Source organism: Lasioglossum baleicum, chromosome 5, assembly GCF_051020765.1.
Source record: "Lasioglossum baleicum chromosome 5, iyLasBale1, whole genome shotgun sequence".
NCBI lineage: Eukaryota > Metazoa > Arthropoda > Insecta > Hymenoptera > Halictidae > Lasioglossum > Lasioglossum baleicum.
Window position 1 is genome coordinate 17,603,021 of NC_134933.1, and position 14,650 is coordinate 17,617,670.

A 14,650-nucleotide genomic window follows, 5' to 3' on the forward strand; every position below is an offset into this window, starting at 1 on the left:
TATAAGGCACGGGGTTGATGTCGACGCGTTCCTAAGCGGTTCTGCGAATTTTTGCGGGCCGGATAGCAGCTATCGCTAGACGTATCTCGTCCTGGGTGGATCCTTTCCTCTCCGGGATCATATCACTGGCATCTGTTCCACGGAGCAGACGAAAAAGTGGGCGGGGGTCGCCAGGAAGCGATATTTTTAGCGGATCCGAGGCACCATCGCATCACGATCGTTGAACAGGTCGTTCAACCCCCTAAAAAAAAAACGAGAACGACCGACACCGTGGCGTGACCTACAGAACGAAAGCAAGGAATTCGCACGCCTAAACGTTCTGACCCCTAATTAACCGGCCCCGCGGCCACCGGAAATACCGTGGATCCGGTGTAGGAGGCAGCGCCCAGATAAATCCTCGTCCGACCAAGATTTGCATTCTTTTATTGCACCGGACACGCGAAACAAAGCATAAACGTCGTATCGACTTCGTTACACGTCGGAGTTGTGGCTTCCTTTCGACAAATCTCGTCGCTCTTCCTCTCGTTCTCCTTTTTTTACCGTCGAAGATGCTATCGCGCGGACCTTCGAGCTAAATCGTGGCAATTTCGTAAACATGTTTTGGCACTAAAGAGCTGATTATCACTCATTCAAAGTGCGTGCACTGTGATTCACAGGAAACCATTCGCAGACTTTTTACTAAAAACAACGCCTCCAATTAGCAAACCAGCTGCCTTTTAATCAAACGATGTATCCCCGGTTTTACAATGGCTGATTAATGATTACGAAGTGTTTTAATAAAAAAATACTATTATAGTCTCACAGTTTTATCGTTAAGATACAAAACACATACTGTTAAGGTTTATGTTTAGGTACAAAGCTGATCTTTAGAGCCCTTTCTTTAGTGTTACTTTTAAATGAAGATTATTTCAATATCAATCAACGACATCATGTATTCCTTTTATACGAGTGGGAGAATAATCATATTGACGACAGTAAATACATCAATGCATCCACTACTGATGGTAGAGAATACTGTTACGATTCATTAAAAGATGTGTTGACTACAGTGACGCTTACCTTGATTAATAAGTTTCATTTAGAACAAAGAATAAATTTATTTGGAACTATTTAGAACATTATTTAACTTGATCATCGTCGTGAATTTTCGTCAGGTTTTTCCAACCCAACCGAGGAACTCCTTCTTTCGCGAGATCATGTTTGTTTCCCCGCAGGAGCGGTGAACCACCTGCGTTTACGGTGGCGCGGCGCGGCGGGGCGGGTAGGGTTAATGGCGTTTGTTGCTGTTTCTCCGTAAGCTCCCGCGAACGAATCTGAACGGTCCTCTTTATGCGATAGGTATCTGGATTCATTACGGCGTATAAAATACGAGATTAATTGCCGCGATACTTTTTTGTCTCTCTCTTGGAAGAGCGGACACCCTTTGCGCCCCCTGCTCTATCCCATTGTCTACGCGAGCCTGGACGATATCGAATCGTGTCGACGAATATGAAACGTTCCACGGGCGTTAGCTGTTCCAGCCCGGCGACCCCGATCCACGACTCTCCTCGTTCTACGATCTATGGGAAAGATGTCCTTCGCGGATCGCACCTGCCTTTTTGGATCTTCGTCCGCCATATCTGATCGTTTCTCTACCGCGCCGCGCCAATAATTAACTGCTAATACACGAATACCCTCCGAACCAAATCGAGGATATATCAAAGACCTTTCGAGTGATATCGATCTCGAACGATCCTTCGTCGGTGCGTCTCTAACCCTTCCGGGACGGACGCCTTTGATGATTTTATGGCACCCATGATTAGATCCGTTCGAATCCTCACGTATGAAATATTCTTTTGTGTACACTGTTCTACCTGAGAGCAGAAATGAACAAAATGTTTTCAGTTCATCGAGTCTAGTCAATGTTATTGCAACAAACAGGTTCGAAATAGAAAATTCTCATTCTGAATAATTTCCGCGCGTGTCTAAATTGCTCTGTTTTTATTATTTTAGCATAAATGCTGAATATTGCTATCTTTGTTGATGAACGCTATCTATGCTTCGATTTCGTTTCTAGAAATAAAAAGGTGATTACTAAGAACAAGAATAGACATATCAAAGGATTTTGAATGTCTCGGTAAATGTTCAGTATCGAAACAAAAAAAGAAAAACACGGTTGCTATGATAGGAAGTTCAATAAAAATGGTGATGTCCAACTAGAATGTCACAAGAGCGCATTACAAGAAAAATGCAGAGAAATGTGTTCAGTATCAGAGAAAAGAGAAATATATTGGTGATATTGGAAGAGGTTGAAGAAAAATGGCGATATTTAAGATCGGAGAACGGCAGGGGAGCGTATCGATCCTTTCTCGTAGATCGAGGTGAGTCGAAAGACGCGACGGTTGAAGCGGTGGGGAGAAGATGGAGCGAAGATCAAGGAAGCGGCAATTTATTGAGGAGAGGAGAGCCGGTGTCTCTAATATACCTTAATAGATATCCTATCGGCTGATTGGGGTACTTGACGGTTGCTAGCGCAACCCTAAATGCCGTGGAGCACGGCTCCCTTCATCTCCTCTCGGCCCATGGAACTTTGGTCGGCGAACGAAGACTATTAGAGACCTCGACGCATCCTTTTACTGCGCAGTAAATGCAGGTATATAACGCGCGACTTTTAAATTCACTTACACCGCGCACCGCGCGGAGCGGAATTAAAACGCGAACTTTATTGCACCCGACCGGTTTTCTGTCTCGCTTTGCATCCCGAGACGTTACCCCCGGGGCTAAAGCCGGGCTCGCCTGCTCAGACAAGAGCCGCGGCTTCTGTATGAGCATCGTTCACGAGAGAGACACCGGACAACGCCCCGCCATCGAACTCTGAGCCAATAATTCATTAGCTTGTAAATAATCCCGGTAATCTTAATCGTTAACCCTTTGCACTGCTTTGTCGAGTGCGACTCGGCATCAGAGAAAGAAAAATGTAAATACAACGGATTCTTATATGTATTTTGTTCTTCCTTTATTTATTTTTTAGTTAAAAACGAATGTAAGTTCCACAAATATAAATTGTGACAACGTTTGAGAGCTATATCTAATATAATCTCAGTAAACAAAATTGTTTAAAATTAATCAGGACAAGGATGTTCTTCCGGAATTCATGTCGGCCCTCTGGATGAGTATTCTTCGGCACGCTTTGTGCATTTATAGTCACGCGAGCGTAACAGTAAACGAGACAATATTTGCGGAAACTATTTCGAAGACGCGAGCACTTTGAACGTACTCTTCGTTAATCAAATTTCTTACTGTTCTGCATTCCTGTCGAACGATACAATTATTAATGAATTAATTTTTATCTTGCAAGGTAAAACGTCGTTATTGCATTATACTGAATGTGAGTGGGTTGGGGTTCAATTAAAAATTCCGACTACTTGTATACTAAATCTGAATGCCTTTCTTTTATGTCGAAGTGAAATTCTCTGTGAATGCGGATATAGAATAAATATACATTTTCATACAATATGCTTGACAGCACTGCAGACAACATTTTTCGCCACGTGGCTAACACATTAAGTGGCATATATGTATGTATAGTTATCAATTATTTGCCATATTTCAAACTAGAAACCTCAAGTTCCAACAAAAGTTCCTACGAGAAATTTAGATTCGAAAGCTCCGAATCACCGAGAAAAAAGTATTTTAATTTCGGAGGAGAGTGGGCACACACGAGAACAGAGAGCACAGAGTCCTCGGCCGTCCACCCACGTCGAAGCGAAAGTCTCCACCGGGTATGCGTTAAACAACTTTAATTAGCAAGGGCGTCCTGCAAACAGATAATGCGGTCTCGCGTTACCAATCATTAATCAACGCTGAACGTTCAATAACGGTGCATAATAAAGCGCTATTCAGGCCCGGCCGTACCGCGGCAAAGAAATGCAAGAAGGAGGGGCTGCGGCCTGGTAGAAACGGTAACAGCTTACTTTAAATATGCTTTATTGTGGTCGTATTGATCGTAAATTTTCAGATTCCTTATTCTTCCGGTTTCACAAGACGGCCGGAGAGCGCGAGATGAATTTATGCCCGCGCGTGGGCAATACGTTACGGCCACGTCCAATAAATATCAAGCCTCTTCATTTACCTGTCCGAGCAATATACCTGGGCCCAAGATACGGCCGACCATCGGTCTAGAACAATGGCGTGAACGCGGATAGTCAGCGCGTTACGCAGAGAAAGAGAGGAAAAGACAAGAAAGAGAGAAAGAGAGAATTACACTCGACCCACGAATTTCGCAATTCGTAGCGGATTTGTGGGTGGAGCCAAGATGTTGCGCACACGCTTCATGAGAAAATGGCAGATCCGTATCGCAACGGAAACGCTAAGAAACCGCAGTTTCGTGGGTTACGAACGAGACACACGCTCGTTCCGAGATCGCGGTCTTACCCCCTTCAACGCTCGGAACGACACGCCGCGCCGCTCCTGACTCTTCGCCCACGAGACTTATTTTTCAGTGTTAACATCAATCTGCCATTCGCTTGGCAATGCCGGCTACGTGGGCGATACACCATTCAGCCGGCCATTGGCGCCGGAATGTCGGTGATTTTCGCGTTATTCCGCTCGAATATACCAACAATGATCTCTTTACTCGCGAATATTACGTGGAAGCGGCCGAATGGCTCTCCGACCGCTCCTGGACGAGAAGATGGACGTTCCTGATGCTAGGTTCATGCTTGTTTCGCGTTCTTTTCATTGCACATTTGCGGTAAGAAGTGCTCGATCGGAACCGCGGATCTCTTTGCTGAATAAAAATGTTCTGTCTGAATTGCGTGTAATGCGAGCCAGACTTGTTTCTTTCTTTCATGATTTATGGAAGTAATCTATCGACATTCTGAAATTGTTTTATGATTTGTACTTTTTCAAGCTCCATCCTCATTTTCGTCATCATTGCATAAAATGCAGGAATCAAAGATTGTTTGCAGCCATTGCAAGAAGTAGGAGTCAAGTACACATCTCATTTTCCTTTGAATCAGTTCAATAAGATGGGAATTGTACATGGGTATCCTTGAATCGTTTTACTATTTTCACTGTTTTAAACTTCGCTGACTTTTCTTCGAATTTTACAAACTTTTAGTATAGAGGAGAGGGTAATAATACGGGACAGGGTAGAAATGTTTCAACTTTAATTTTGTTGAATTCTGTCGACCTTATTTACCGTGTTTTCGTGTTTATCAATCAACGCCACTTTTTTAGTACTACCTACTACCTTTTTATACAGAAAAATACGTTTTTGTTTAAAAAAATGAAGGTGAAATCTTCGAAACTCTTTCACCTATAAGAGAAACTATTATTGCCATATTGTAGTTCAGCTTATAAAAACGTCGGTTAATTATCCATATTTCCAAAATGGGCAGAGATAATTATGTGATAATACGTACTGGACCATCCTGTACATAAAATTGTGATCATTAAATCTTCCTTTGAAATCTGAGAGATCTTATTGCCGCACTTTGTGCATACATAATTTCTGACGTTTTCGCACTGAAGATCACTCGACCGATTTCGCGACACCCTGTAGATAGGAGACGCGGATCGACAGATGGCGAAATAGTCTCCGGTAATTGAGGATCTCCGGCAACCGACAAATGGAACCAGATTTAAATCCGATAGCATCACGGCTCTCCGCTCTCTCCGCTCTCCGGTCCGTGGGCAGACGTAATTGTTAATTGATTTTGACGACCGGTGCAATCACTGTGAAATAGTCAACGATTAAGGCAAATAACGAGACATCTCGCATTACCGAAGGGCGAACGACGCGGACCGTGTAATCGCCTAGTGGTCTTCCGCGAGTAAGTCATCCTCGTAGCACGGCCTGAGTTACGAGGAAATGTCTTGATAGCTGAGGCAACGACCTCGTCAGCGCTCGGGATGCGTTATAGCTCTTTGAAAAATTTCATCCGTCTTTATGCTTCGAAACACCTTTCGTCGTCGTGCGACCATGACCGTGCTGTTCGAGGGATGATGCCAATCGTTAGGATACTATTCTATGAAGTACGTGGCTGATTCAATCATTATGAACAATCCAATCGCGAAGTTTGGTGCGATAATGATAGTATAACACGGTCAAAAGGTTGTTTAAAAAGGCTGTATACATTAGCTGTATAAATTAATTCATAGCTCTTCCTCCATTTCTTTGATTACGAACACCTACATAGAACATACTCTAGAAAATAGTCGTCATTGTTCCCTATGTATTTATTCTATTTTACATGTAATTAACAAGTCTCCTGGTTAAAAGACTTAATAAATAGACTGCCGAACTTTATGCAAAATAAAAATTGTTTGCATCAACTACAACAAACAAGGGCCAAGTAATTTCTTTCATTCTCTAATAATGTTCATAAGCTGCAACCAATACATTGATGTTCTTAAATTTTTAAAATTTGTCCATTGTTTTACATTGCACCTACCCATTTTTGTCATAAATTCATAAAATCCACAGTCTATTGACTAACTTGTGATGGATAATAGAGGGAGCCAGAAATTTCCAAGCAATAAATATAAGAAACTTTTGTTTTGCATACAGTCTAATAATTGCGGATAATCAGAAGCAGCGTTTTCGTGGAGATTCTCAAATTCCATACGTTCGTGCGAGAGAACGTAACAGCAGCGGCAACAACAGGAAGTCGCGCGACGCGCGCATCCGAAATGGCGGCCATAAGCCGCGAAATTCCCAGCGTGTAGGCAGATAAACGCTCCGCTCATTTTACTATCGAGATAACTCGGTTCGCGAGTGTTGTAAGTGGGCTTAATGCGAGAAGCTTTATTACGCGAGTTACGATTTTTCCGAGCGGCCTCGCAGATAATGATCTTCTATTAATCAAAATGGCCGGCCAAGTCGCCGAGCATAATTGCACTGTCCGTTCCCGATACTCTAAAGATGAGTAATCGTGGAAACCAGAAAGAAAGCGTTCTCATTCGATGGAAATTTCAGCGTGATTGATTTCGACGAATAACCCTTTGATGGCGGATTGATTATCCGCTGGGCCAAAAGTCTTGCGATTATTTTCATGTCGATTTTGAAAAAGGTCCATTCTCTGCCCAGTTGAAACGCAACATTTTTCAGTAGTGCTCGGTTAAATGCACATCAGTTATGAAGTCAGCAGTTAAATTCTCTCTGGCATACATTTTATTCATTCTCTATCCTCATTTGCTGAGGTATAGGTCAATGCACTGAATAGAATTGTAGGATAAGAGTGGGGCAGACTTGTGTAAATTTAACCGAGCAGATTTTAGTTGAATTAAACCTACTGTTCTACCCCAGCCAGAAAATATTCGAATTATTTAAGCGTATATTAAGTACGAAAAGTATATACATATATTAAATACGAGTACAAGTACTATTAGACATCTATGTATAAGTGAACGGCCGAAAGTTCTTCAAGTACCTAATCAAAATGAAAAATGCGGTGAACAAATGGGCCGGTGGGGCAGCCTGAAATTATCCGAAATTGTGAATATGATCGTTGAACGAATTATTTAAGCGTGCATTAAATACATGCACTATTAGGTTCGACATCTACCAGTGAACGGCCGAAAGTTCTTCAAGTACCTAATCAAAATGAAAAATGCGATGAAGAAATCGGCCGGTGGGGCAGTCTGAAATTATCCGAAATTGTTCTGTATCCGATATGGAGATCGTTCGGCAAGCTTATCGTCCCTTATCGTTGAAAATTCAGCTCGCGAAACGGCGCGGACTACTCGGCCCGAAGTAATTACTCGTAAGCTGTAATGCGGCCCCGGCTCATTACAGGGAGGCGCTGCGGGGCACGCTTACGTTGAATTTAGTAGCTAATTTCAAGCTGGTGGTGTTCGAAAACCACGGTGCGCGGATTATGGTTTCATTAAGTCAAAACAGCGAAGGCGAAACACACACAGGCTCTCTCTCCTCTCTCCTCTCCCCCGGAATTACAGCACCGCGAGGCGAGCCGCACCGATGAATTTTTTATGCGCAGCTTGCCCCGAGTTGTACCAGCGCGAGTCTCGTGTAATCATCCCGATACATAATTAATAACCGATACCACCAGAAAATCATTCCTCCCCTCGTCTCCGGGCCTCGAATGATCGATAAGCCACCCACGCGATGAAAGGAGGCTCGCGCACACCAGTGTGCCCTCCCATGCGATCGCTGACGCACGCTTTTCATGCGAAACTTTTTTCATTGTGCAACGGCGCGGCGCGGCGGCACAGCGCACCGATGCATCGCGCGGCCGTCTATCCGCGACTGCATCGCTCCTATCCATCGGAATGGTTGTTGGCAGTTGCCCGTCACGTTTTATTGCTGCCTACCGGTAGCCGATGTAAAACATTGATTTGTAAACCCGTCCCGCGATGGACACTCCCGTGTGTCGGGAGTATATTTGCGCGCCTAGAGTACAAGCGACTATGCACTTACGGCTTCGAAACTGTTATCATGACGTTTTCGGTTCTCGAAACAGCAATTAGCAGCCTTCGTTCCGCTCCACTGTTGCGGGGAATCGAAATTTTCACCTATTATCCGTTTCGGTTGCGATTCCTATTTTTCTTTCTGCAGGGTGCACAGTGGTCCAATCTAGCAGTTCATTTGGTAAAAAATGACTTGTCTCATATCGGTATTTAATACGTCTACATTACTTTGTAAGCATTGCCGAGGATGTCGATATTATTGAAATTTAATAAAAGTGTAATTAGAAGAAGCATTTAAAAATGAACAGTTTGTGAATATGATTTTCGATCGAAAAAATTACTAATTTTCTTTTGTGAACTCTGCGAACCTATTTAATATTTTAAAAAAAATTTTGTTCCTCAAAGTTAGAATTATTGCATCATTTATTAAATAAGTGATTCTTAATGGACTAATGAGAAAGTTGTCGAAGTTATTTACCTTTGACATGGAGTATATTTTGATTAACAAGACTAAAGTTGAAAGATTAATAAAAGGGCATGGAATTTTCTAAAATATTAATCGAGTAGCTCTATTTATCAACACAGAAGGATAGTTTATATAGAGTGTAGTACGGTATGCGTAGGATCCGGTTGCGATGTTATTAAGATATTTTCATTCCCGCGAGTCTGATCACGATGTTGTCGCACCGATGTTCGTAGGATGGGAGATTGTCAGTGTGTGACCACGGTGGAACGCTCGCCAGCAATTTCGATAATATAAAGCTAGCAGCACTGAAGTACTATGATTTCTGGGGCAAGAACTTGCGTGTGCCTGCCAGGTAGAAGAATGAGGAGGTTAAAGTGCCGAAGGAGCTCGGTACCGTAGCAAATAGCTAATTCGTACTCTGTGTGCGCATGACCTCCTCTCGCCACACAAGTGGAATTCATAGGAGACCGTTTCAACATCGAGAAATTCGTATCGGCTTCATTTTTATCAAATGATCGTGCCAGCGATCGATCTTTCACACGATCGACGTTACTTTGACTCTCACGCGCCTCGAAAAAATAGCTCTGCACAAAAGATTCTAGGATAATACTTCGCCCATTTTCACTTCACACTTCGGGTCAATCGATTATGCTTCGTTACAACTTCGTATTCTAAAGGAACTGGTCTTGCAATGCAAATTGAATGAAATTACACGTTTTATAAATAGTATCTAGAAACAGAAAATGGGCGAATTTTATCTCGGCGATCCTGGGAACGTTTAATTAGCAGAGAATGGAACATTCTCTTCCAAACTACCAAACAATTGCTTATGGATTTAAAAAGAACGGGTCAATATTGTGCGCATAACGCCATAGAAAACCTCTATGGCGATTGCATACCTATCTGTTTCTCGCTCACTCGGCTAGAGTCCCGAGTTTACCCGAATAGCGTTTCACCTCGGAGCGTGACAGATCAGCCTCATTTAGTGTGAAGAAGTATTCACTTCGAAAATTTAGAAACCGGTTTGCACTGTAGCACTTCCTCTTCGGAAGAAAGTAGAGTATTTTAACGTGCATTAAAACTCGCAATAGAAATTAATTTATTATAACTAGACTGCGGATGTTTATGCAAATATCTTTATGCAAACTAGAAAGGAATGCTATTGATTTTTATTAATATGAACGTTTATTTGTGTTTCATACATTTGTGCATGTTATACACGTGTAAAGATCTACAGATTAGTTAAAAGTTTGAACAGGAAATATAATATCTAACACTCAACTTTGACTTACTCGTTTTTAAAAACTTTAAGTTTGAACAGAAAATAAATTCTCTTAAATCGAGTAGGTCAAAGTTGAGTGCAATCAAATACTGGTTCAACGAACTCGAAGAATTCTAGATGTCAAACCTCATGGTCGTAGTAGCTGTCCCATAGTTCAGGTGTCCTCTTTCGAAGACGACACGCCATAGTATTAGATAGTTTTTAAGATGTGAGAGTTGTACAAGTAATTCCAACGAAGCAGAGCCCATGTAATAAAGTCGAAAGCAGCACCGAGAGATATGTAATTCCAACGAAGTAGAGCCCGCAGAACAAAATTGAAGGCAGCATTGGCTTTTCCACGGTAATCACCTGCGCGACTCGGCTCGGCACGGCGAGGCCTCGGAACAACAGGTGAGGGTCGCTCGAAAAATTCCTAGAGATGTTGGTTTCGCGAGGAACTTTGTCCCGGGCCCTCTTTCTTCGAAGAATAGGCGGGCGCAAAAGAATAAGAAGTGGACCGGGCAGGGTTGAGGAATAAAGGAGGAAGTACAGAGGGTATATATCGCGAGCAAAAGGAAGTGCCACGGGGACAAAGAACAAAAGTGGGCGAATTCCCGGTGTTGGTCCCGAGATAAAGAGGATCTGGAAGGTGGATCAAGAATAAGGCGAGCCAGAACCAGAACCAGAACCAGGAGCAGAGGGCAGAGGCAGAAGAAGAAGACGAGAAAGAAGAAGAAGAAGAAGAGGGCCGCTGCTGCCTCGGCTTGGTCCCGGAGATATTCGCCGACTAATTGAATTTACGAGCTCGCCGGGCAACCGACGTGGGTCGTGCCGGTCTTTGGACCAGATTCAGTGTCGGTACACCGCCATTAGTGGCCGCTCCTCCTGATTCCTCCAGTATTCCAACGACGATAATCGTAAGTTCCGCGATCGTACCGGAGAACCGCCGAAAACTTCGTTCGCGAGTATACGTGACCGTGATATTTGATACGAGGCCAGGTGTTCGGCTTTGGGGTGCCATTATACTTCTTTCCTCGCTGTATTTCTGTGCTCCTGTTGGCGACCTAGTTGCCACCACCGATCCACCATTTGCGGCTCGCAGACGCACGCGAGATGAACACGCATGTGCGAGCAATGCGAGAGAGAACCATTTCGCTAGAATGCCTCCCAGAAGAATACCGGCCTGATGAGGTTTTGCAGGCTTTTCAAGTGATTCCGCTGTTTGTTCGCTACCCGGGACCGGCTGTGTCACTTACACAAGCTGTTTATCAATCCTACTTGCTCGGTACCCTTGCCTCCTCACGGTATTTAAATCATTTTATATTTTATTCTCGCTAAGGGTCAGCTATGTCCGCGCGCAGCTCTGCTCGAATTTAAGTACTGGGTGTCTGGATGGTTCTATAGGAAGTAGGGGCTATTTTACGTTCAAAAATAAGTAGAAAATTTTTGTTTGCGAAAAAATCGGCTCGGAATATTCACCTGGTACCTTTACTCGCCTCTCTCTTTCTTGATCTGCTTTGCGCAACTAATACTATTGCCTTACTTCCATCAGTGCCTATTATTTCGTACTCTTTATATCGCATATTCTGTATCTTCGATATTTAATTTGTCATACTTATTAGCAATGTTTACGAATATGAAATAACACTGCCAAATCCGTCAGTCCAGACTTAATGCTAAATCTACCAAAACTTTGAAGAGTACTAGTGTGTTCAATTTCATACTGTTTTACTATAATATACCATATGCTTGTATAATGAAATTGATTCAATTATTTCTTACACTAATGTCCTGATAATTTCCATAATTTCAACAGAAGAAATCTGTCATTTAACCGTGGTAGGTTTAATGTAAATACAGGAACATCTTTATTCTACATTTTCGTCTTTTATTGTTTCAATTTAAAACTATCACCATTTACCCGACACCTTGTATGTTTGCAAATTTTTATTCGAGGATTTTCATGAAAAATTTTTGATGCGAAAGTTTTTTCTCGTACAATGACCTTACAGCGAATAAGTACTTTGGGAAATTTTTCTTGCTATGGAATTATTCTTTTGAGATGTCCGTGTGAGTTTTCGGAAAGTCTCGGATGTTATTGTAGTGGATGATGGTATTCCCTGTTCCGTGAGAATTTTTTCTCAGGTCCGATCCTTCTCGCGATACGTAACTCGGTCTGTCTCTGGTCTCCGCCGAGCAGATCGGTTCAATGGAATGGAACCGGTCTCTGTTTGTTCGTGAACTCGTACCGACAACCGGTATAACTAACCTCCCTTAACAGCCGACGTGTGAGAGCGCAAAACCCGAGGAAAAAATCGTATGGGCCACTACCACTCGCCTCCACAGTTTATATTTTTGCACCTACTTCTATGAAATTAACGTTGATCCCCTTATTGGACCTAATACAAATAGTTGAACATGCCACATGTTATGAAAAACGCGTTGATCTGTTTTCTTTTCCTATCGCAGTAACTGTAGCGTCCTCGTGAATTTACGAAATTGACCACAGGCTCCGCATTTTCTATTCCATTTATTTCTTTTATTCTCATTGTTATAGTTTTTAGATAAATCAGAAATAGCATAGGCGTTACACGAGGGTCTATGCTATTTCAAATGCCATTGAGCGCGGAACGGCCGAGCTGATTTCCTCACGAAAATCCGCTGACATTTTCCAGCCGTACTTAGACCGTAAAGCAATAAATTCGATAAGAAGGCACTATGAGATCTTCTAAAAAAACAGACATCACATAAATCAACCGTAGCGTAAACCCAGACTGAAATTAGAGCTGGCGACGAATAAACTAATTGTTACTAGCTGCGGACATTGTAGCAGCCACAAAAATGCACGTACAGCACTGCTAATTTGGTACAGATAATTTTTAAACCTTCCTCGAAGAATATCTAGATGGAAAGGCCCGTAAAGTTCTCCCGCTCTCTGTAAATTAAAAACAAAATACGCTGCGGTGTGCGAGTCCGCGCGCCACTGACGGCAGGTTAAGAAAATATTAAACGGTATATATGGTTTGGGCGTTGCAGTTTCGAAAAGTGGGTTCGCTTGAAAAACACGCGACCGTCAGTGTACAAACAAAATCGTCGTCCCGATAATGGGCACGGACACGCAGCGGTTTGCAGCGGGTCCGGGCAGTCACTGTAAAAGGTGAAAGAAAAAGAAGAAAGCGGTGAAAGCTCGCGGAGGCGTTTGTCGAAAAAACGCCGACGCTTTTAGCACTTTTCACCAAGCGGCTCAAAGCCCCGGGTTGGTTCCTCTCTTTTCTCCGGGGTTTCCATCTCGTTTTGTTTTCCTATTTCCAGCGACGACTCTTCAAATCGCGACTCGTTTCGGGAACCGTGCGTGAAAAATGTTTTTCGTTCTCTCCGGTCTCGGCCTCTCTTCTCTCCCCCTTTCGGACATTCTCGAGCTTTGTCCGTGTTGAAATCACGCGACGGGAGAGACGCTCTCCTGTGGAGAAAAATGACCCACGCTCGTTAAACGCTCGCGTTCACGTTAATAATGATAATGGACTCGCGAGATTAGGAAACCGTGGTTGCCAGGCGAGAAGTGAAAACGCTGGATGATGCCGAAGAAAGAGGTTCCGGAGGAGGAAAAGCAACGACGAGCCAACCCCTCGCGTGTTGCATAATTAGAGAAAATCTCATTACGCCACCAATTACCAGAGCTTTTGGCTCGCGCGGAAATTAATTGACGCGCCGTGAATGCCAGAAAGCTTGTTACGATTCTTCGGGGTGTCTCTGTTCTTTCGCGCGATCCGAAAGACTCAATTTGTACGCGTGTCGGTCGTTAGCGATCCTTGCAATTAATTGGCGAAAAGTTCATCTGAAACATTGGGTCACAAATAATTCCCCCCCCCCCCATACCAATTTTATCTAGCAATCAAATAAACGATTATAAAGGGGGAGGCTTCGTGAAGATTAGCGGATATTTGCGAATTTATTTCGGAGGTAGTGTTGGACCAATATTTCTGAAACATTACAGATATTTTGTTGCAATATCGAGGAAACTAGACAAATTTTTTTAATCAAAAAGTGCTGTGAAGAACGTTACTGCCACGGTTTTCGTCCTGCCTGTTTATAAAAAAGTTCTGCAATAGAAAATGAATTATTTAGACAATGTCGGGTACAAGTAGTAAGTTAATGCTGTGCACAGTACATTAAGGAATGTCTATGTACAAGATCAATGGATCTAAGATTGTGAACGCTTCTGACGTTTCAATAAAAATATCGTAAAAATGATTACATCTGGAAATCGCTAATTGCCTATTTACATTGTCGCTGGGGCACCCACTGGATTGATGGCTGTACCTTTCGAATTTCTTCAGAGGATCCAGGCACAAAAGGCGAGTGTTCAAACGAATCGCGATACCGTCAGCGAACAAAGGTGCTTCCGCGTCCCGCGAACTCTCGCCACTCGCTTAATGGCTAACTCTATGAATTTATAAGTATTTCTATAATAGTGTGGTGGTCGAGCGGTACGACATCGGCACACGACAGAT

The 14,650-nt window shown here is 43.0% G+C and overlaps 2 protein-coding genes and 1 long non-coding RNA gene across 8 annotated transcripts in view; 2 read left to right on the top strand and 1 right to left on the bottom strand.

Annotated features, from left to right (window-relative positions):
- Positions 1–14,650, top strand: part of Mesr6 (misexpression suppressor of ras 6) — a 764,580-nt gene that overhangs the window by 35,694 nt on the left and 714,236 nt on the right. The gene's annotated exons all lie outside the window — the stretch shown is intronic.
- LOC143208885 (uncharacterized) overlaps positions 1–14,650 on the top strand; it is a 284,265-nt gene that overhangs the window by 21,729 nt on the left and 247,886 nt on the right. Inside the window, exon 1 of one of the 4 annotated variants that reach the window (XM_076423804.1) lies at positions 1–11,443. This exon is cut by the window's left edge and continues 21,729 nt beyond it. The exons of 2 other annotated variants lie outside the window; for them this stretch is intronic. The gene's annotated coding sequence lies outside the window, so the exon portion shown is untranslated. The remainder of the gene's footprint in view (positions 11,444–14,650) is intronic. One more of the 4 variants, XR_013008994.1, reaches the window with a different exon arrangement.
- The window catches only part of LOC143208888 (uncharacterized), a 38,989-nt gene that overhangs the window by 643 nt on the left and 23,696 nt on the right, over positions 1–14,650 (bottom strand). For both annotated transcript variants that reach the window (XR_013009001.1, XR_013009000.1), the window contains exon 2: positions 1–14,650. This exon is cut by the window's left edge and continues 6 nt beyond it; it is cut by the window's right edge. This is a non-coding gene — a long non-coding RNA (uncharacterized LOC143208888).